The sequence below is a fragment of the Homarus americanus genome, unplaced genomic scaffold, assembly GCF_018991925.1.
Source record: "Homarus americanus isolate GMGI-L3 unplaced genomic scaffold, GMGI_Hamer_2.0 scaffold24260, whole genome shotgun sequence".
NCBI classification, from domain to species: domain Eukaryota; kingdom Metazoa; phylum Arthropoda; class Malacostraca; order Decapoda; family Nephropidae; genus Homarus; species Homarus americanus.
Genome location: NW_024721079.1, coordinates 2,095,044 through 2,119,007, shown reverse-complemented (window position 1 = coordinate 2,119,007; position 23,964 = coordinate 2,095,044). Strand labels below are relative to the sequence as shown.

General features: G+C 35.6%; 1 protein-coding gene across 4 annotated transcripts in view; it reads left to right on the top strand.

Annotated features, from left to right (window-relative positions):
• The window catches only part of LOC121861425 (DAZ-associated protein 2-like), a 64,391-nt gene that overhangs the window by 34,993 nt on the left and 5,434 nt on the right, over positions 1 to 23,964 (top strand). The gene's annotated exons all lie outside the window — the stretch shown is intronic.

The following is a 23,964-nucleotide window of genomic DNA, read 5'->3' as shown; positions in this document are numbered from 1 at the left end:
GGGTAATGGATCTGGATGTAGTTGAGGCATCGCCTAAAGCAGTGCCAATGTGACGTTTTGAAATATCGGCAATTTTCAGAGATTTGTATCCCTGTGAGGATTTTGAGAAATTATTTTTCAAGCCTAGCTGTCTGAGTTATCTATGGGTGTAAGACGTATACCAATCGACGTAGAATTGAAAATAGAAAATGGGAAAGCCCTTATCTCACTTACGCCCATGATTTAGGCGATGCCTCAATTTTTACTTCTGTAGTCACTATTTTCTGTGCTTTGCATTACAGCACACAAAGATTCTTAATAGTCTCTTAAATAGGGTTGATTGCTAAAGGAGAACAATAGGTCTTGGTGGGTTTATGGCTCAGGCTTGCGATTATCCAGTTTGTAGCTAAATTGGATGGGCATGTAACATAACAATCGGTTTAAAACTACAACACAAGACTGGAGTTACACCCACCAATATAAGTTCTTTAACCACACAGCCTGTAACAGCTTGTTCCCAGGCAGTTACTCAGAGGGAAAACTTAGTGTTAAGCTTGTTATAGCAGTCTTAGTCTTAATTCCATTCCATTCATTTTTTCTTTTAAGCTGTTTGTATTGTTTCTGTTTTCACCTTTAACTTGAATGCATATGTTGTCTGATCATGAAGATATAAGAATTACTCTGTTGAGTCCATTTTTTTGAAGAGATCTTATCTATTAATTCACATGAAGTGAGATAATAGGGACTGAAGAAGTGATAGATATAATAATGAGTAAAATTAAGAATACGGAGGACTGGGATGAATGAGTGACTATTATAAAGCTGGGTACACAGATACAAAGTCTGGTAGGATTGGTAAAGAGATTGGAAAATCACCAGGCATGAGGATGGCACCTTTGATTGATTCACTGATTAAGCTTAGGCATACTTGGGGCTGTGTTATGATGACCACGTTAATTTTGTTCTTTCTCGCTTTGTCCCTATGTTCTGATAATAGGTTTTTCCTTGTGTTCTGTGTTGATAGGTAACTGACTTCAATTACAGAATTTAATTTCAAAAATTTTGATTGTTATTTAGTGTAAAAACTTATTTTGCAGACTTAATAAATACTATCCTTTACAAATAATAAAGGTGAAATCCAAACTTTAAGGGGAGAAACTCCTTTTGAATACTGTTCTGTAATTAGAGCCAGTTGCCTGATCTTCCTCTACAGATTTAGAGGCTTCCCTTTCCTTGAATTGACTTTATTGGTGTTTTGAAGAGTCTAGGTGCTTTGTGTCCCTTCCCTCATAATTTTGCTTGTTAAGACTCGTGTGAAACAATGGCTGTATTGGCACCCTATTGGTTTGTCTGGTACTTAATTTTTGTAGTAAAATCCAGTCTAGATCAGATTTTAGGTGTCATATAAGGAACATCTGTTGTGCATTGTTATTTGAGGAATGAGGGTTAGCTTTTCTTTGAACGTGAAACCATGATTTCTGTGAATAATTTTCTCTGGCTTGTGGCTGGTATTTTTTTTTATAGTACTTATCTTGTGATGCTTGGAATATTTTCTGATTTACATGGGGCTCCATTTGTTGCAGTTTTTTTTTTTTTTTCAAATACTGTACCTGAATGGTTGTCAGTAGAAAACTCAGGACAGAAGGCAAGCACGGTTATTGTAGTACTTTGCTGGTGCACCTCTTGTAGAAGAGATGGAAATACAGTATTTATTAGATTATGTTATGATTACTTAGTGAGCTTAGTATAGTAATGAAATCAAAGTTTTGGACAGATGTGATGCTGCATTTTTTGGCTCAGATTTTGTTTTTAATTGTTTTCCTACAGGATGTGTGTACAGGTTTCTTTTTCTGTGATTTATTTATCCATTGGTATAAAAAGTCATTAAAGGTTCAAAAGTAGTATAGTACTGTTTGTGAAATCCATTTGTAGCAGCTGTCTGTAGTAATAGAAAACACTGTATTGGGACAATTATGGTCTTATGACTTATACTGCAGGATATGCTCATGAATGATGAATCATTATTACCTTTTTTTAGATTCATTCATTTCCTCCAGCTTCTTGGCAGACTTTGTTCTGTAATGTTGACAGTCCCTGTTTTGGTGGGTTCAGAGAACTGCCGTAACCCAGTTGATTGAATCCATACAATGCTCGTAAGTTCAGGTAAGTTTGTTACAGGTGCGTAGTCCTTCATGTTTTCAATCATCTCGTGAAGAGTTCTCCTTTTCAGGAGATGGGGTGAGGGACATTGAGATACAATATTATTGGTTTCTTCTGGTGTTTGGGAGGGTGTAGATCCAGCCAATTATTTTCAAGGATGGCAATCTTCGTAGTTCTTTCCTGACTACTAAGATGTGACTCCTGTCTTTCAACCACTTAGATATTTTTGTTGTAAAGATTTTTATTTTCTCAAATTAACTTTGAAAATTGTTGCTAAGGTCTCATTATACAGTATATACCTGAGGAACGGTACTTAACTTTCCTATGCTACCATTTGGCAGTGTTTAGCTTCAGCCTTATAGCATTGTAAAATACTGTACTGTATTAATCGAAGTTAAATAGTTATACAGTATATGGCTCTTTTTCTGAGGTATGTCTCATTAAATGCATACATCTTGCTTAGCTGAGCTTCGATGTCTTATGTGCAATACTGTATTTTATTTGCAGTCTATTTAAAGTTTGATCGTTATTGTAAATTTAGCATACTTGTCTTTGCTTGCTTATATATCTATGCATCTTAAAAAGTTGTCTGTCATGTTCTCTTAGAATCCACTTTTAAATTAATGAGTACTGTACCAAATCTTATGTAAAGGGAGGTTCTTCTGTTCAGTACAGCTGATGATCTCAGTTTGCTCTTTGCCTCTGATGTATGGATGAACAGTTGTGTTCATTCCATCCTCCATTTCATTTTAGTTGCTGTCAGGAGTTGAGCATGGTACATACCGTATATCATGTCAAGCAATAGCAGTGTACTGCATTCAGCTTTCTCTGTCGCTATTGATATTTTATCAGGGTCATATAATCCAGTTCTTGGGCATTGCTTCTGTTGAATCTCATATGAATACTTTCATTTTAAGGCCATTTTGAATACAGCCCCTTAGGACAGAGAATTTTCTTTGTGTTAGTAGATAGGCAACTTTCATAGTTTACAATTGTATCATTCAGACCTGTAATTGTTTCTGACTACTACTCTTATCCTTATATGTTTTAAGGCCTTTTCTGGTTATTCTGTAGTGGGGCGAGAAACAAGAACAAAGATATTTTCCTTTCACTTGCTTTCATCCATAAACTCAAACTGCTGTGAAATCCCCATAACTCATTTGATGTCATGCACTGCTGTCATTCACACTTAGCTTGGATGCTTCTGTTCAGTGTGACCACCTCCAGTCCTTTCATAGCTAGCTTGGTTTATCATGGCCACTTGTTGAATGACTTTTAAGACCACAAAATATAAGTCAATTATAAAGTACCATATTCTGCATGAGGGGAAGAGACAAGTGACCTGGAATCCCTACTCCTTTCTTTGTTGAAGTTCCTGGTCAACTGGAGAATGAAAGAAATGAAGCTTGTGATTTAAAACTGGGTTATGTGAACTAGTTTTTGGTTTTGATCTTGGTGTATGATGTCTTAACAGGTTTTGAAGCACATTGAGCCAGGGATGATGCTCGTTTCACGAAGCCTTGTTTGGTTAAGGGAGTTGTTGTATATGACAAGACAATGCTGATAGCCTCCTATGTAAGGTGGGCTATGCTTTAGTGTTCTGATGGGGAGTTTCTCTGGTCGTATGTCTCTTTTTCTTGAAAATAAAATGGAATTCGAGCTTAAGCTTTTGTTTTGTAGAATTTGCTTCCAAAATGTGGAGGCAGTTATGTACTGTATATTAGAAGCAGGGTTTTTTTTTGGCTGCTGTAGAGGGGGGGACAAATCAGCCCTCTGGTGTTGGTAATTTAGCCTAGCTCTCTGTAAGGTTGTTCCTCAATATTTAGTCTTGACAGTGTAAGTACTGTATAAGTACTAATCGGGGTTTACATGTTGTTTTGCTCTTATTTTTGTGATTAACTAGAGTTTGTTATATATTACTATGCAAGTGACATTTAAACATTTAATGCAATTATGCACATTCTTTTTGAGTGGAGTGAATTGTTTTAATTGTGTGTAATAACTTCAGGAAAGCAAGCTCTTGTTACATGGAGTAACTTGAAATTTTCAAAGCAAAGGCTGGACAGCAGGGTCTAATAACAATGGTTTTACCCATTCATTGCTTAAGAATTTACATATTTATACTGGAGTGGTAGTGAGACCAAGTACTGTACGTACAGCTCCTACCCGACTTACGACAGGGTTAGTCGAAAATGCTTAAATAATACCTAGAAAATCTAAAATGGGTGTCTTTTTCTTCTCAGCACCACAAAACTCACTTTAATGCTTGCCAGCCTTTTTAAAGTGAATTACAAACGAAAATTTTATCAGTACACAGTGCAATCACTGACGTGACTCGAAAATACGTAATTTGACAATTTTGGTACGACTGAGGCGGTCGTATGTCCGGGTGGTCGTAAGTCGGGGAGGAGCTGTATAATGAAGAAAAATAAAATTGCCCAAAATTTTTCTCTGGCCTTCATTTGACTGGAATATCATAATACAGTACAGTGGTCCCTCGATTAACGAACACAATTGGTTCCACAGAGTCGTTCGTTTACGGAAAATTTCGTAAACTGAATATTATTTCAATGGGATATTGGGTAATTGGTTCCAACTCGCAGAAAAAGTACATACAAAGTACTGTATACCGGTAATAGAATTAACGAAACATTAAATTAAACTAAATACAGTACTGTACTGTACTGTGCGGTATACTGTATAATAATAAAAAAAAAAAATAGAATACAGTACAGTATTATATTCAACTTACTTTGAGGTGTGTATGTCGTATTCCCGGCAGCTTTGCTTACATATCAAACAGCTGATTGTAGAGGCAGTCAGTGATGACATGCCATATTCTTTACAGAGTGGATTGGTTCTAATGCCTTCTTCATGTTTCATAATTTCTGCACTGTATATTATCAATATGTCAAATAATTTTCAGAATGACCAATAATTTTAATGTAAAAATGCAAAAATATTCAAGAGACCAACAAACTTGATGTTCACTCCACTTTACGATCAGCTGATGCGCACAACAATGCGTGTTTTTTGTAAGGCTTTTGTTAATCAAAGTTTTGTTCGTTAATGGAATTGAAAAACCTTATGGGAGCTAATTCCGTAACCGAAATTTCGTTAATTGGACCGTTCGTTAATGGAGGGACCACTGTATATTGTATATGGCAAGTAGAGTACAGTAATCCCGTGTTTTTCGTGGAAATTACATTCCTGAAACCCCTGCGAAAAGCCCAAACTGCTAATACTCTTTTAGGAATCACTGTAGCCACCAAACAGCTCGAGTAGGTCATGCACTTAACCACGCCATGCTCTCCACTCACAGCCCAGTGGTCACACTGATGCACTGTGCCGGCATTTACTAACATCATTATTCGAAACTAATCATATTGTAGTGTAATAATTGAAAAACGTAGACACATTTATATACCAAAAATGTTTATTTACACGTAAAATTTTATTTTATATTTCGCTGAAGTCGGTAACACCCTCATTGCCAGCCTCTCCCTGCTGTCCAGGCGTCTGCCCGCCCTCACGCAGTCACAGTAGTGTTCACAGTACGGTAGGCACAGGTGGACTGAGGCTTCTTGGAGCAGTGGGTGTCTGAGGCGGGAAAGGGTGGTGTCTGTTTGCCGCACCGCACGGGAATATCGAAAATGGCGCAAAATTTAATTAATTTTTTTTTAAAGGATATATTATATATTTTGTACAACTCCTCCCTGACTTACGACCTACTCGACTTACGAACTGCCTCAGTCGTACCAAAATTTTGTCAAATTTCGTATTTTCGAGTCCCAACGTCAGTACACAGAAAATTTTCGTTTGTAATTCACTTTAAAATGGCTGGCAAGCTTAAAAGTGAGAGTTTTGTGGTGCTGAGAAGAAAAAGAGACACCCATTTTAGATTTTCTATGTATTATTTAAGCATTTTCGACTTACGATCATTTCGACTTACGACCTGGATTTGGGTCTCTAACCCCGTTGTAAGTCTGGGAGGAGCTGTATATAATTTCTGAGTAAAAAAAATGCGAATGGTGAAAACCGCGATAAAAAAACATGCGAAAAACACTGGATTACTGTATTCTGTGAAAAGTGGCATTTCTTAAGAATTCTCAAAAGATGGCAGTTTAATATGACCTACCTACCTTATTGGATAGCTAAAGAACTTGTCCCATGGTGTGTAGCTGCTCCTAGCTAACATAAATGGTGTGCAGTACTGTACACACTAATATTCCTTCCAAGCACATTTAAGAAAATTCTTAGTGTTTTTCATAAATTACTATTAATATATATTTTCAATACAAACCCACCAGATATTAAGAAATTTATTAATTGTACTGTATGAATCTAAACACTACATTTGATGATTGGTGTTCTTGGTCGTTTTAGACAGTGTACAGCTTCACTGGGCATATGTAAGGTAACACACTTATAGTCCCTGTACATTATTCATATCAAAGGAACATAATCCTCTTTATTACATTATTTCTTTGCTAATAGTCATTTCAGTATTCCTCTATTTTAGGATGTAACTCCAACGAATAATGGGAGCCATCTGTACTAGGGTGATCCTCACAATAATATATTGAATTGAAACAGTTTATTTTATTATGTACTGTAATACGAGTTTCAGGGTTCAACTCCTTGTGCCATGCTACAAGTTTTCTCCGAGTTGCATTGTGACCCATGACGAAGAATAAAATGATAGAACACATTTTGACAATGCGACAGCAGGATTCTTTACTGTAATTTTTTTTTTTTTTTTTTTTTTTTACACATGAACCGTGGGGTATGGTATAGTATGGTATTAAGGTATGATAATGTTATATGACTACATCATTGTGGATAGTGGCCATCATATTTGAAGGTAACTTAACATGTTTGATACCGTATTCCCCCAAATTTATCGGATGCATGTAACCCTCCTCTAAACAAATGCTGTTATTCTCTTTTTTTTTTGTTCATTTATACATTTATTTTCAAAGCCGTGGGTAATTTTACATTATCTTGTGGTTTTGCTCTTTGCTTTACAGCAAATAAATGTGATGTAAATAAAATGAGAGGCAATATAAATTGTCTTTGGGAGCTACTTCAGAATGTCATTTTGCTAACATACAGAGACCTTGGTTGTTAAGGAATCTTCACAATTTGGTATCTTACCATTACCCAAGCTGATTATCTTTAGATATTGCATTCAATCTGTGGCATTCCTCATCAACATAAGGCCATATTCCACTCTTGATTGGGTTAACTGTGATTACCTGATGGCATGGTGTCCTGGTTAACATTAGGCAAATGTGAAGGAAGTTTTACGTTTGGATGCCCTTACGTTTGGATCCCCTTCTATCACCAATTGACACTGACAGTGTGAATTGGACATTATATGTAGGACTTACAAGTGCCCACCATAGCTGGCAAGACAGGGTTACACCTCCCTGAGGTAATCAAAGATCACCCACTTACCATTGTGCAGTTTATTTTACTGCTTATGAGTTAGCTTCTCTAAATGTTCCCAGGTCTTTGAATACAAGTCTGTAATTAGGCATGAAATACAGTAACAAAAAATGGGGGGGGGGGGCTACCGGACTAATTAAGCCACAGTGATGGCGTTACACAGACGGAATCCATTATTTGAACATCCATATCAGCGGGGAAGCACAACTACTTACAGCAACAGTCACCATATTACAGTAGCACAGATTGACTTATATAAGTTCATAATAAATTTTTTGAAATAAAATGATCATACATATGATATACTTTCTGTAAATTCAGTTGTTTTTATTTAAAATGTTAATAGATGTAGGCAAGGTTCTGGATTCTAGAAGCTTTCAGAGCCACAAAAGATTTTTGAAGGTTCCCAAGTCCCGAAGTACATACCGTAGTATACTGTATATGTGGCAATGACATGGATATGCTCCCAAAATCCTCTTCGTGCTCAGGAATTTTATGATCATAGGTAGATTTAACAATGAGTAAAAGGGAATAGGTTCCAATCACTCATTATTTTGTATTTTACATATTGTATGCCAAAATTTAGTAAAAATTGCTATAATAATGAAAATACATAGCACATCATGAAATACAATAGTACATACAGTATTTAATGTACAAAAATAGCTCCTTCCATCCTTGAAACATCGTTTGGGTGACGGCAAGAGTGGACAAGTTCAGCCAGTAACTGCCGAGAGACACGTGGCTGCTATTCCGTTTATGTTGTGATGTCACATTAGGGAGAGTGACGCAACGATACACAAGTTCATCTCTCGCAATGAATACCGTTCACTTTCATGCTTTTCCATTTTCTTTTTTGCAACTAGTTTTATATTATCCCTTTATTTCGAAGTCACAATAGAGTACAGTAACCTATTCTGAAATTATTTTGTCACAGCTTTTACAGTTTCATTTCATAAATCAGTGGCAACTTACTCATATCAATGCCACAGCTGTGGCAACATGTTTTATGTAGTGAAGATTATGCGGGTGTGTATGACTCCCTTTCAGTGGAGATAAAGTGGATTACACTTATGATATGCATTCAGTAAATTCAGAGTTCCAAATTTCTGCCTTTTTTCTGGAACAGGGCATTTATTGTCAACCATGTCTCACATTTGAAGTTTATCCTTCATGGTAAGGCACTTTCTGCTTATTGGGGCCTTCCCCAAACATGCATACTTGCTTGGGCATTTTCACAAAGTGCATTATTTATGTCACAACAGACCAATAATTTTAATGTAAAAATTTAAAAATATTCTGGAGACCAACAAACTCGAGGTTTCCTCCACTGTAAACAAAGTTAAACAGAGACGCTTTGGTGGGCGAGTCAAGCGGCTGATGGGCACACAAAAACTAGTTCTCTGTACTGCATATATTATCAATATGGCAACTAAATTTTAGAATGACTAATAATTTTAATATAAAAAATGCAAAAATATTAGAGCATAACCTTCCTGATATATACTCCACTGGAAACGAATGTAAACATAGAACCGATTACTGTATTGGCGGACTAGCTGATCAGCTGATGCGCACAGCAAAACCTGTTTCTTGTAAGGTTTTCGTTAATCGAACTGAAAATCCTTATGGGAGCTAATTCATTAACCAAAATTTCGTTAATTGGACCGTTCGTTAACCGAGGGACCATTGTATTTAGTAAATTATACATTTAGTAGTTGTGGAACTTTGGAAAAAGAAACATTAGGGTTAAAACAAATATACATTATACTGTATACAGGCATTGTATATTGTACTGTGTATAGTTCTGTAGGCAAACATGGTCAGTCTGTGTTCTAAAAAGTGTTAGTTTGAAATTTGTAGGTATACCCTGTGGCTAAACTGCTTTAAACACACAGCTTGCATTATTTGAATTTGGGGAGTTGTTTTATCTCCAGTTAATTCTGGATGAGAAAATTCCTTAATGGTGCACTCGCTCCAAAAAGTCGAAGAATTTCAAAATGAACGCTGCAACTCTATTGTCTCGGTAGGGTTGTCAAAAGCCATTGTCCGTTCGCATATTGTTTAGCACAAAATCATAGATAAATTTTGGAGCAAGTGTACACATTGATTAAGTTTCCTCAATTATTGATTTATGGAAAAAGCAGTTTCAGTGTTCTTTTTACAATTGTATATACAGTACTGTATTCAGTATATACTGTGTTGTATACTACTTAATCTATTTAGGTATAGTTTGATTATGAAAGTACAGTAAATATCATCTTGAATTAAATTATAAATTTTACCTTGTATGCATAAATTTCCATTAAGTTACAGCAAAACTTTTTTTCTTTCTATTTTTTATTTAAGCAGCAGTCACTACTGTTCAGTCTGAAACAAGTAAATCAAAAGAAAATATGGAGAAACCCAAACTGTTTTTGGTTGGAGTTGAGAAAATCATAGCAAAACTAGCTGTAGTTGGTGATGTGGACCGGCCAGCATCTGAGCCCCATTTAAGATAGTTTAAATAGTATGGTACAGTCTTACCCAAAAGTTTAACTCTCCCAGCCAGCTCTTGCTGCACTACCTGCTTCAGATGTTTGAAACTGTCTCCGTACGAACCAAAACATGAAACCAATACGAATGAATCTAAAGGTTCGAAGTAACAGACTCGAGTTCATACATCTGAAGCAGGCAGTGCAGCAATAGCTGGCTGGGGGAGTTAACAAACTTTTAAGTAAGACTGTACCTCTACCAACTCAAGAACTCCATCCCAAGATGAGATCTGTGTTTTTCAAATGCATTTGGGGATGTGTTGGACAGAAGTACAACTGGGAAGCACTGGATTTGCGTGTCCTTTATATCGCTTGTAAATCCAGGCTTTTTTTTTTCACCTACCATATAAAGTGTCTGGCTAAGGTTCCTTGTGTAACCATTCTTTTTTTATCTTATTTTCTTGTAAGTAGAAAAATGTGTTGAAATGGTTGGAGGATTCTGTTTCCATTTACAGGTTTTTTATTATGATTGGGGGGGGGGTTGCTTTCTTTATCTTTGTGTGGGTGCTGCTATAATTAGTCGAAGCTAGAGAAGTGGTGCTGTAAACGGGGGGTCATTCGTGTTCTTATCTACAGGCTATCTTGCATTAAACGGGAAAAGGCATAAGAATATCAAATACCGGTAATCAATGCATATAGAATGAGTCACGCTTTCATCTTACCCATATTCTGGTACTGTACCTTTTCTGCTTTTGCTCTCTCTGTTTCCCTTCCCATTCTCTCCTGTTTTATCGAGCACCCACTCCTCCATTAAGAAGTTACGCATCTTTACCTCCAAAACAGTTTGATACTGATTGGTATTACTGTATTTCTGTTTTTTCATCATAAAATTCAACCTTTCTATGATTTGTATAGTTTGTCATTGGTAATGCATTCCTTTACATGAATAGTCAATCCTTTTATTTCAATTTATTATTTTTGAGTTGTAAATATATTTTTCTATTAATTTAAAGTTTAATAAGATTCCTTAATTTCTATACAGCAAGTCTGTCAAATCTGCAGCACATTTGTTAAAGATGACAGTTTATCTTGTTCTAGAAAATGTTAGAATGGCTTTTATTTTACTTTTTGCACAAAGCTTAGACAAATGAAGGATATGCAAGCTTTGCAGTTGGCATTCATGTCTGAACTTGATTAGTCATTGAAAAGGTACTTACAGTATTTTTGTAATTTTTCCAAACCTAATTCTATTGGCCTTAAAATCTCTTGTTGCTAGCCTTTCTCATGTTCATTCCATTGCAACCATTTATTTTGAGTTCCTTATATCCTCCCACACATGTATTTTGCATTTCACACCCTAAATTTTATCTAAAGATCATAAAGTATGGTTGGAATGCTAAATAGACTGCTGCTATTTTGGTGTTCAGAGGTGCCTTTTTTATACATTTCCAATTTTGTATGGAAACATTAAGCATGGTTGTTGCTCAACTTGTTTCATGTGAAAATGAATCAACAGAATAATACCTCGCCAACTTTGCTAATGACAGGTCATCTGCCAGTCAGTTCAGCTGTTAAATGGGAGCCAACTGAGTCGGATGAACTGAGCTGTCAGGGCCACTGCGCATGTGATGTAACTCATTTATGAGATGGATCTCGACAGAGACTGATCGTCTGGCACCGATAATATGTATTCGCCCATTTCATCGATAGTGCAGAGATCCGACTGTAGGTAAGACTTTCTTTAATAGGGTCTTATTCATTGCGCAACGGGGGTCCGTACCAGTCGCAGATGTCGCACAGTTTTACTGTTTCATAAGTTCGAAACTTGACATTGTAAATCGAGCTAGTGAAGTGTTACTTTTTAGAGGATATCTGTCTGCGGCTTTCTGTGCGAACTTGGAATTCTGTTGTATTGAATAGAATTCTTTAGTTTTGTGTAGTTTTGGTGTTGATGTAGTTTTTATATTTAGACAAAATGGGCCTTATCAAGTCAACGGAAAATGAGTAGTAACTATAGAAGTGAAAGCGTGACATAAATGCCTAAAAATGCTTTGTACAGTAATAGATTCCACAGTTGTAGAATTTTGTGAATGAATATTATTCTGTAATTAGTAGATGCACAATACAGTACAGTACGCACTTGACTTGCGTTTAATTAGTACAAGTACATTATTTTAATTGTGGTAAAATATTCTGAGTACTTTAGTTGTACAGGGCATTCCCAAAATTCTATTGTTACTGTACTCACTTTCATGGAATACTTTGTTAAGCCTTTATTATTCATAGGAATTTGTGAATTGGAAATGAATGAAATACTTACAATCTGAATTTGATGATAGAAGAGTTCAAGATATTCTAGATTACACATTGCTTATTTGTATACAGTAATGTAATTTCACTTTGAAGATTTGGTACATGAAGGTTGCCTGTATGTTATTTGCGTTGAATCATAATTCGCTTTAAAGGCCATACAATTTTGACAAATTTGATTGAAACTTTCCACAATACTGTAAAGGAAACTTTTAAATATTTGAGTAATTTAAAGTAATACTTCTGTGTTTGTGTGAATTATATATTAGGTGTAATTTCGAGTAAAGTTTTCTCTTGATTTTTTTATTCCTTGGTACAGTACATTGATACATGAGAAATATTAACCAAGGCCTTCAATGTTCCCGTATTATGTCTTTAGTAGATATAAGACTGGATTTATCTATCTCTTTGTAGGTAGATAGAACTAAGGAATCCACAGGCTGCTTAAATGAATAAACAGTAGTGTACAGCATTCAAATTCACCCCTGGAAGCAGTACATTGTGAGCCGTTTCTCATGTGTGAAGCAAAGTGGCACTTGCAGAACCCTCATTTGTCTTGGCAATTGTGAGAAATTATTCAATTCTGTGAATAAGAAATTGCTTTCGTTTGTGTGGTTTTTACTCGAGCCACTTCAGTTTTATATATATATCCAGACTTTGACAAATATGGGTTTTCTGCATGTATGGTCATGATGTAATATAAGTGTGTGTGATAAGTGAGGTGATAGATGGAGTTGCTGCTTATTTTATATGCATGTAATCAATCTAGCCATCGTCTTTAACATAAGTCTCTCAGAAGTCACTCCAAAGATAATGGTGTTAACTGTAATTGGATAACCTCAAATTCATGTGCTACCTGGAATGTTTAAAACAAAGAACATACCCTATCTTATGAATAAGATATTGAAGTCTCATAAGATATTAGATATCTCCCATTGTGATGACTACATAAGAATTTTGCATTATGTAGTGTTTCTTTTTTCATCAAAGATTGTGATTGTAAGAAGACATTGAAATGTGAAATAGTTTGATTGTTCTGTATATGAATGAATATCACCATATACAGGGGTATTATGATACACTGTACTAAGATATAGGTACTGTACTCGCATTCACTGATCCACAAATATACAGTATAAGCAACACTATTTTGGAAGTGACTTTGATAGATGTGCTTGGGTAATTGTGATATGGGGGAAAATTTTATTTTTTAATGCATGCAGTTATGACTGGCAAGGGACAAAATAAATTAACAGATAAAGTTTGGTGATGTAGTTTGGCTAGTAAGCTAGGCATTTGTGGTATCTTTTCATGTTTGAACCTTCTCGTTATGATTGATATGTCTTGCATCATGAAAGAAAGCTGCTTGCTTAAAATACTGTGCAATGAAGTTCACTCATGGAAAGACATTAAAGATATGCCATTTATTACCACATAGAAGTGGCATTTAAAATAGTGATCTTAGCTTAGAAAATAGCTAGTATTTCTTTTATTATTTAGTTGAGAGCTATTATTGTGAAAATTTTAGAAGTACAGTAAGAATATTTGTTTCATTGTATAACATGGCAAACTTGCCACTTATCATTTGCACAGATGGGTATACTTGTGAAAAAAATGCCCCACAAAGAGCATTTTTTCTTGGCTCATCTTCCACACTGAAGTATTGTTTCTTGAAGGTGTTCTCAGTCACTTTGGCCACAATACATTTTTCCACATTTGAATGATGGAAGGTTATACTTTGGTCTCAGATCCTTTACTTTAAGATATTTCACTTCTATCTAGCTACTACAAAATTGAAGGAGCAACTTCTGTAATCATAGGATATGCAGATGCATTTTATTTTATTTTTTATTTTTTTTATTTTATTAAATTTTTTTAGTGTTCCTTACTATAACTACATATTCAAGATGATTTTATAAATAGTCTCTCACACAGCATTCATTTCTGTTACAGACTTTGACATAAGGTTGCAGTTTGAATCTTTCTCTTGACTTACCTTGCCCAGAAGATTTTTATGCTCAGCTGTTTTATATCTTACTTAATATCATAATTACTGCTTAGTTTTGTCCTACAGACTGATGTAAAAGGTATTTAGCTACAAAGTGCCTTGTTTGTGATTGTTTTATATATTGTTGTTTTACTTGGTGATCAGTTTTCTTGCAGTCTTACATACACAATTTTCACTTTTGATCTTTGAATTCAGATACAGTATTACAAACCACCTAAATCATGGTCTTGGTCACTGTTGCATAATCGTGTATATTAGTACAGTCTATTGTATTGTACACCCAGAAAATGTTACGGGCTGGATTTTTTTGTTTGTAATAAACAAGTGGTGCTTTATTTTGACTTTGGGGTTTAGGACATTAGAATATCTCCTCCATTTTCTTCTTGTATTTGAGACAATGAAAAGGGTGAAAAATCATTGAAACTGTCCAGAATTAGTGCATATATTGTACCTTGCTCTGTATCACACAAGCATTTTAGACATTATTAGGGAAAATTATAAATGGTATAGGGGTACAGTATTATAATAATTTTTCCCTTTGTTCTTTATGAGCAAGATTCCAGCTTCCCCTTAGCCAAAAGTCTATGAATCGTAACTGAAATCGGTGTTTATCTTGCTCCTTAATATATGCAATGGCCTGTTAGAGAGTGATGCTTATCAAAATGAGACAATATTTATTAAGGGCTCCATTTATTGTGGATCTAAAAACGAGAAAAAAAGGCAAAGTAATCACACGGTGACTTTGGGGGGAGGAACATTTTTCCTCCGACTTGCCAAGTGAGGTTTAAAAGTTACATTACTGTATTTAGTACCAAAAGGAAGTCTTGAAACAAATTTAGAAATGGAAAGGTACTGTAGATATATTTTTTATATCACTCCAAATGCTTCACTAAGAATTCAATTGCTAATTTGTCAAAAAAGAAAAATTAAGTCCAGACAAACATTAAATATTATCAGTGGTAGTTGGTTTGCAGAAAACATTGATACAGACAGAACCACCCAGCTCATATTAATACACTCCTGGGCATCTGCCTTCATCATCAGCCAGTTCAGGAAATTTTTTTAGAATTTTTTTTCGAACTTGAATGGTGTAAAATTCATTCCGTGTTAAAATAAAACCATACAAAACTTTTAAAATGCAAAAATTGATACTTTAAGGAGCTGCAAACCACACATCCCCCTCAAATATTTTTTTTATGGAACCCTATGAAGGACTTGAAATTTATAAGTAAAAAAAAAAAGTTTAGGGAAGTACTGTACATAGAGTATTAACTGTTTCTGAGGCCAGTTAATTCAGAGTTAGTAATGGAGTACAGTAAAGTAAAACCAGCAACTGACAGTTAATGTGTACGAGATAAAAGAGGCTGTCTTTTGTATGGCTTGTGTTATTTATAAAGTTTGCGGAATTGAAATATGTAAACTGTTAGTGGATTGATCTGATGCTTGAAGCTGATAGGAGAGTAAGGAAATAAAGGGACTCTTGAAGGAAATCTAGAGTGCAAGATAAAAATGAATGAATAGAAATATAAACACAAAGATGGTTGTGTTTTAGACAGAACATTTGCTGAATCATTGGGAAAATTTAAAAGTTTGAATAATGTATTCAGGTATTATTTTAAACGAGGATGAGGTTAGTATTTCCTAGAGTTCTGAAAAGTGAAAGATGTTATGAATCATTAATTTGGGTGAAGTGAAGTTAAGTGTGTAAGGAGTGATACTACTTGGCATTGCAAGCAAGTAAAACATGTTGAATTAATTGTAGGTTATAGGTATTGAGTGTAGGTCTAGTAGAATTGAGGGGTGATGAGCCGTACATTGTCAAGGAAATGACTGATGAGTACTTCAGTGGCAGGGATTTGTAGAGAGAAAGATTAAAAGAGAATATTTGTCACAATGGAAAAGGGAATGGGGAAAGAAGACAACATAGGTGAAGAAAGGGTGTTATGTTTAAAGGAGTCAGTGGTAATGTGCTGGAAGAGACATGCAGAGGTATGTATGAGCTATCTTGCTTTGCAGGTGAACAAAGACTGTAGAAAGCTGAAAGCATTTTTTAATTTTGATTATATTCATATCGCATATAAATCCAATACTGTATATGGATGGTACTTCCGAGTTCTTCCTTGCCTTTCTTGGCAAGATAATTAAAACCTTGATATTAATGTTGGTGCAGCCATTACATCTGTATCCATTATGATGTTTTTTATTGTGTTGTGTTAATGCCCTAGTTGATTTTTTCCCATGTAGCTCGTGTAAATTCCCCTAAGCTTCAACTCTTTCTTGGTAGTTCACTAGCAAGATTTATTGTTTTATATCTTAAGTGATAGATAACCATTATGTTTACAAGTCATACTTGTTTTATTGCATCATATTGGGTGCTTCTGTGTTATCTTTTGTCTCCATTTGCATCTTACTAGTGTTTAAGAAAGAAAAACATACAGTATCTATTGTGCCAGCAAAGTATTTTATTGGTCCATTACATTTTCCCTTGAGAGTATGTTATGAGAGAAAATATATGTCTTCGCTATGCTATTAAAAATACTCCAGGTAGGGTCGAATCACTATTGTCATCGATTTGAAGATTTTCAGTTGGAGAATATTTTACCGGGTAGATGGTCATAAAAGCATGGATTTATGATGTAATGCCTTCTGCTGTGCAACCTAAGAAATGTGCTCACTAAACCCGGCAAGCTTAAGAATTAGTGGCCAAGTTGTATCCATTGAGGAGCAATACATACCACGAATTCTCACAATTATTCCTTCCCATCATAACCATTTCCCTTGGCCCCCAAAACTCACACACCCTCTTGAAATTTGCTACCTCCCTAGTCCTGGGAGGAAATACTCTTGTGGAGGTGTACCTCAGTTTTGATGTTTAGGAACTGAGACATTGTCTCGTATATGGTAAGATCATCATTAAGCAGGCAATATCCCATAGTCAAAGATATTACAGTAATCCCACTTCAACTGTGAGGGTAACCATCTAGAATTCTCTCATGATTGTTAAAGCCATGGTTGGCAAGGGTTGGGTCTAATGCTAAGTGAAAGTTTAGGGGAAGGGACACTTGAGAGACATACCTGGAGTCCTATAATGTAGAAGAACTCACGTTTGAAAATACGTACAGGGTGTATGCTATATTTAAAAAAAAAAAGTACTTAACGGACTGTATAAAAATACTGCACAAGCTGCTGCTCCCCCCCCCACCCCCCCCATGGAGCAGTCCCCCTTCTTGATGCCACAAGCCTGGCCTTAACACACACCAGTCTCCCGAGCAATGCTGCTCCTATGCATTATGTTTGGCTGTTGATATTGTGACATCAACTCCCATACCCCTCCCCTCCTCATACAGTTACCAGATAAGCGAGTGTCTGGCTACTACCTGCTATCATAGGTCTCGCATTCAGAGGTTCGAACTTGTAGCTAGGTGTCTTACGCGGAACATTCCCCGACTGTACCTCCCTGACGTGTGTCATATCCACGATCTGAAGTGTGTGCTCTCTGCTTTTTCAATTGACTTACACTCTTAATTGTGTTTTCCACCATAGCAGCCTTTCTTTTCTTTATAGTTCTCACTGTTGACTTAACGCAAAAAGGCCTGCCGACAGACACTACATGCACTCGCAATTTAATCGAGCAATTCCACTTTGTTCCAGTGACTTTAATTTCCTTGCTTTTTTGGAGAAGCACTATTCATGTTCTTTTAGATTTAAGCTTTGAGGAAAAGGAGTGAGGAGTGGGGTAAAGGGCTGGGCTGCTAGGCGAGATATTTTCATTTGTTGTATCAGTCAAAGCAACAATGTGGGAAATGTTTGAAGCAGAAATTAAATTTGAATATCTAATCTGCAGATAGCAAAAAAAAAATTTATTCTCTTCTCCCTATACTCCTTGGCAAATTTCTTTAGATTTAGTGGTGAAAATAGCTACGATGGCAACACTGCTGGGTGGTGTCATCTGATGCTCACATTGGCACTTGGAGGTGGCTGAGGCGATGGCTGTGTGTACAAGCTGTGGAAGAAACGGGGATGATGGTGGTTGTCGCAGGGGTTGGCTGTGATGACATTAGATGGATATTCAATCTTGTATTTTTATATATACAGTACAGTACCTGTACATTTGTAGTATTGTTCAATATAGAAATTTGTGCGAGTTGCCTGATTGTAATCTCTCTATCTCTGTTGACAATATGAAGACGTTATGATGCGTTCAGTCTCCACAATACCAAATGCAGATTTAAATGGACCTAGTCTCCAAGAACGGGCAGATACTAATGCATGGTTTACATTACCGAGTTTACATTAAATTAAATATTATGGACAGTAGGAAAGAAGCCATACAACATAAAATATGAAGAATTGGCTAGGGATTACTGTAGGACTGCTCATTCCCAGTAGGAAATGCAAGTGAACTTTCCAAACCAACTACTAAAGTGGAATCTTCCTGACTAGGAAACAACCTGCATAGGTTGAGACCCTAATATTTAAAAAACTGAACAACCTGTTATGTAGACTGAAGTATGGCTTGCAGAATCAGGTTCCCCTTTGACATACATTGATACAATGGCTTTGACTCGAAGCTTCATAACTTGAAACAACAATTGCAAATCAGCTTGAAGGTAAAATTTCATTGTTGCACTAGGGAAGACACTTATTTTAACATTGAACTGTGTGGCCAAGCCATGAATTCCCAAAGTGCTGAATAAAATGACCTTGGCTCTTATTCAAAGTAGCAGGAGAGAACTGATGGTAGACATCTACTTATAGCAAGGAGTGGCAAGGAAGTGGAGATTAAGCCAGAATGTCAAGATGGTTGACCTGTAACAGTTGACAGGCAGGTGCATGTATGTTAGTGTGATAACACAACTTGGCAGCCTCCTCCATTTGATGGTGACTTATACTTCTAGAACCACCATTCAAGTTTCTTATGGTACAGACCTCACAAATGAACCATTTTAAGATGGTCACACTGGTTATTTAAACTGCCTTTCTGAGTGCAACTTGGGAGTTTTTTGTTTGTACTGTTTTCAGGGCAATCAGAACATTATTATTTCCTATTAAATCAGGATGTTCTTGCTACGTAGTTGCATACAGGATTGTGAAGAGAATATTGTTCATTACCCATTAGCTTGGCTTTTTTATTTTTTATTATGGTCTCAAGAAATATAATAAAAAAAGACATCTGTTCTCATTTATAACAAACAAATAGCCTGTACTGTATACTGTAGTTCAGTTTGCTTATCAACTGATTATCTGCTCTGAACAACACTGATAATCATATGCATGATTGCTTGTGGGCGCTTAGAGTGGACTATGCTATGATGCCAAATTGTTCAAAGCTTATAAAGGGGCAGGGTGGGTAGCCCCTCTGGTTTCTGCAGGCAAGGGGTCTGAGTACAGTATTAGTGTTTATCAACAATAATTTAGTTCTGCCAATAAGGTAGGGTACATAAGATTTCCAGGTTTTGAAGTGTTTTATCAATTGTTTTTATACAGTATATTAGTTCCTTAACAACAGCAATGTAGGTCAGCCAGTAAGTGACGAGTTTATCTTCCTTACACTCATTGATTATGGCATTTAGCACTTTTTGTAATATAATTAAAGTTCTTACTGAGTACAGGGAGTATTGCAAGATTTGGCATATACACATTCATTTATATGCAAGGACCCTTAACTCCATGAAATTCATTGTGGGAGTTGAATTCTGTCTTGTGTGCTTCAATGTATGAAATCATGTTTTCTGTGCCACTTTCCAACTTTCAGTACAGTTTTTCTGGTTCAAATGCGAGTGTGAATGTCGGTATTCCTATATAGTATATACTGTACATATCAAATTATTTGAGACACTAATCTACCCATCATGAAGACAAACCTGCCTACACGAGTTGTCATGTGGCTGCGATTTTAAATTTGGTAGACAAGTTTCCTTTGTCCTGGAGCAATAGTATGGCTTGTTGAATATTCCATACATTTGTATTTAAATATTATGTAGATAACTGATGGGTTTGTAATGAAACTAAAATACTGTATTGGAAATACATGAATACTGTACTGTATACAGTATTTTTAATAATGATGCTGTAGGGAATATTAGTTTGTGTAATCCTTACAAAATCTCCGGTGCAGCTGTGTAATGTGTGTACAGCTCCTCCCCGACTTAGGACGGGGTTAGGGACCCAAATCCAGGCCGTAAGTCGAAAATGCTTAAATAATACATAGAAAATTTAAAATGGATGTTTCTTATTCTTCTCAGCACCACAAAACTCTCACTTTTAAGCTTGCCAGCCATTTTAAAGTGAATTATAAACGAAAATTTTGTCTGTGTACTGAAGTTGGGACTCAAAAATACGTAATATGACAAAATTTTGGTGCGACCGAGGCAGATCATAAGTGCAGGTGGTCGTAAGTTGGGGAGGAGCTGTATAAGCAAAACAAAACACTCGAGTGTATTGTATAAATTTATATACATATGTCTAAATAGCTGGTGGGTTTGTATTAAAAATAGCAATTTAAAAATTATACATTATTTTAATTTTTTACTAAAATGCAACAGCGGGAATACTTGTTTGGTATACTGTACTGTACTTAATACTGTGAACTGGGGTGACTTCGAACATTATCTGAGTGAAAGTTGTGATGTTATATACAGTAGTTGCTGGATGAAATAAGCAAACAAAATTTACTTGGCAACAAAACACTTCTTTGATGTGTGTTTTCCATACAAGTATCTCTTTATAGTTATGTTGTAAGTGTTTAATGGTAATCGATGACTAACATTCCTTTTTTTATGGAAAATCAAATAAAGTACTGCAAAACTTTGTCAGAAACATAGCTCAATTCCAGAAGTGTAAATATTTTTCTTTATGTATCATTAAGACTTACGATACAGTACAGTAGACCCTTGCCATTTGCAAGGGATAGGTTCCAAGAAATGGCATGAATTGGTAAAACCGCAAATAGCAAGTTATACTACCTTAGTTCACTATTGTATACATGTACCAAACAACTGACCAGCTGCGGCTTGCAAGCTAGCCACCATCTGCAAATCATCAAAATTGCAAACTCGCGAATGTCATGGGTCTACTGTATTGCAAATCTGAGGCAACCTGGGGTGACTTCATACAGGTAAAAATTGATAAATAATTTTTGATAAATTCTATTCAGTACCAGCTATTGTATTATTTTTACTTTATTAATGTAAATTGCTGGCCATAAAAAATTATCTTCTGCTATTTAAACTGCTGTACCATATTTCTTTTTTCCAATGTACAGTATTGTGATAGACCATACATACTCTACTGTTCTCACCCATGTTGTACAGTAGCTAAAGTAACTATATGTGCAGGTGGGGGTCGATATGCTCCAAAATTTTACGTGTGACTAGTGACAGCCCTCATACACCAAAATTTATCCTCCGTGGTCTCGTATTGCTTCCCAAAAGTATGCACAGTTAGTTGTTTTTGCTACTGTACATTCAAATTGTACTGCTCAAAGTACAGTCACACACAGTAAACTAGCTAATAGTGTTCATAATACCAAATTTTTATAATTATTTCAATAAACTGTTCATGGTAAAGCTATAGATGAGGCATCTATATAGCTTTACCATGAACAGCTTATTGAAATTATTATAAAAAATTGGTATTGTGAACACTATTAGCTAGTTTACTGTGTGTGATTGGTAATTTGTGTAAAAAAGATAAATACATAAATAAATAAATAAAAGTTAATAAGTAAAAACTCCCAAGGAGTCTGAAGTAATCCTATGGCTGTCTGAAGTCCCCTCATGAATGTCCAGGAAGGCTTAAGTGATTCATTGGCAGTTTACAGTCAATTAAAATGGTTGTCCCAAGTCCCTTATGGCTGACGAAATTCACCCCAGATCAGGGGATGATTTTAGAAATCTGAAAATGTTTATATTCCAGAATATGTGTGCATAACATATGCTTTTAGTCTTTATTTCTTGAACAGCAGCGCATTTTACGCGCATTTGATTTAAGCGTTTTTGGAATAACGCGATTGTTCAATTAATACCAAAAGCTAATTTACATGCACCTATTTTTGAAATAACGCGCTCAAGACAGTTTAAATTTGCCTCACGTATTCACCTGGTCGCCTGACAGTGGAGTCACTTGTGATGCCTGGTGAGATGCTTGTAAGTTAATAACATAAAGTTGCAGTCATAACAACAACGATTTAATATTATTAATAATAATAATAATTATTATAATACTGTAATAATAAAGATTATTGCTACTAATGATGAAGATAATGACGACGTCCAGCAAACTTCCCGCGTATCGCTTTCTCAGTTCACACCAGCACTACCTTTTCTCTGTGCTCTCATTTATATTGTGTGTTTATCACGTACTTTTTTTAGTGTTAAACGCTGTTTTCCCCATTGAGCATGTCTGGAAAACGTCCATCTGCCTCCTCTGGGGTGTCTAAAGCTAAAAAGGCACGAAAAACAATCGCATTAGAAGTGAAATTAAATGTGATCACCCGCCTTCAGAGAGGAGAGCGTGTTTCGGATGTTGGCCTCGTGCTTGATTTAAGTGAGAACACTTTTTGTACCCTGTGTGGTATATGATGGTTCCCCTAACCTGTACCATTTACATGTGTTCCTATGGGAAAATTATGTTTAATTTATGCGCTTTTGGAGTAGGCGGTGGTTTTCAAGAACTTAACGCCCGCATAAACGAGAGGTGGGATATATATATATATATATGTATGTATGTATGTATGTATGTATGTATGTATGTATGTATGTATGTATGTATGTATGTATGTATGTATGTATGTATGTATGTATGTATGTATGTATGTATGTATGTATGTATGTATGTGCAAAGCACTTTATAGTCACAAAAAAATTAGCACAAATCACTTCAAAAACAAAATACAATGTGAACGTTAGTGGTGTCCTTGCAAGGTAGGGTATAAAAAACAAAAGAGAAACATCTATTATAAGTAACCAGAATTGATCCATGCAATTTTTAACATTTACATTATAAATCTTTTAATATAAATTTAAGATTTTGTGTGAACAAGAAAAACACAAGCACCTAACATCAGTGTTTAGCTGTCAGCTGTGTACAATTCAATTTTCCTTCTCTGGCAACACTGTGCTGCCACTGTAAGATATCAGCTAATGAGGCAGCTTTACATAGAGTTTAAAGTGTGTTTTTATCTTTTTTCTAGTAAATACTATTACTGCACCTTTTTTTGTTTAAACAACAATATAGAAAATTAGTAATTTGTAGATGTGAATGGGTGAATTTTGTTTAACTTCGGAGAAATAATTGGTGATAGCAATGGATCTAGGGCAATACAATATAGGTTATTAAATACGTCCATTTCTTACATTTAAATAGTTGTTCGTTTTGTGGGATTTTGTCTCTTGGAAACTTGAGGTTAGGAATTTCTGAAAATAATCCAAACTGATACATTACAAATTAATTATGGGGGTTTTGCTGGACATACAGTATTTGTTTAATAGTCATCTTTCACATTTTATAAATCACTTAATCTACCAATCCACTACTGGATGTAAGATGTGCTCTAGATTGTTTTTAGATGCTTTTCACTGT